Source organism: Crocodylus porosus, unplaced genomic scaffold, assembly GCF_001723895.1.
Source record: "Crocodylus porosus isolate Cpor-Errol unplaced genomic scaffold, CroPor_comp1, whole genome shotgun sequence".
NCBI lineage: Eukaryota > Metazoa > Chordata > Crocodylia > Crocodylidae > Crocodylus > Crocodylus porosus.
Genome location: NW_017728886.1, coordinates 108,594,387 through 108,594,935, shown reverse-complemented (window position 1 = coordinate 108,594,935; position 549 = coordinate 108,594,387).

Here is a 549-nt window from a genome sequence, read left to right as displayed (position 1 = left end):
TGTTGAAAAAGGTGAATTTTTCAACCAACCAAAGTAATTTAGCATTAGAAACATTTACCAAGGCAAATGGTAATTAAGTATTAATGATTCTACACAGGCATGTCAGCAGATTCCTGGCCTCTCAGTAAAATAAATCCCCCGGAGAGGAGACCCTCCAGGAATAGAACTCCTAAGACATTGGAAGTAAAAAACAGAGTAAGCCTGGATAGACAGTCAATAATATCTTCTCTCCTCTCAGGGGTGATAGGACAAACCAAATACCAAGATTAAATGGTATTAGAGAGGCTTCCATAACTGGGGAGAAGACACTGTTCTTCAGAGCCAAAACTCCCATATTCTGTCTCTCTAAAGCTGTGGATGGAGGAATCTGTGGTAATGTTACCTGTCAGCTCCATGTTCTTGGGGAACCCTGACACAGGACACAGACTGTCTGACTCACAGACTCACCCCCCCCGCAACCTAAACAAAAAACCTGAAGCAGAGACTGCAGTAAATTCTGGGATCAACGAAGCACTGCATGATGGGGAAGCTGTGTTCCAAATGCTAATC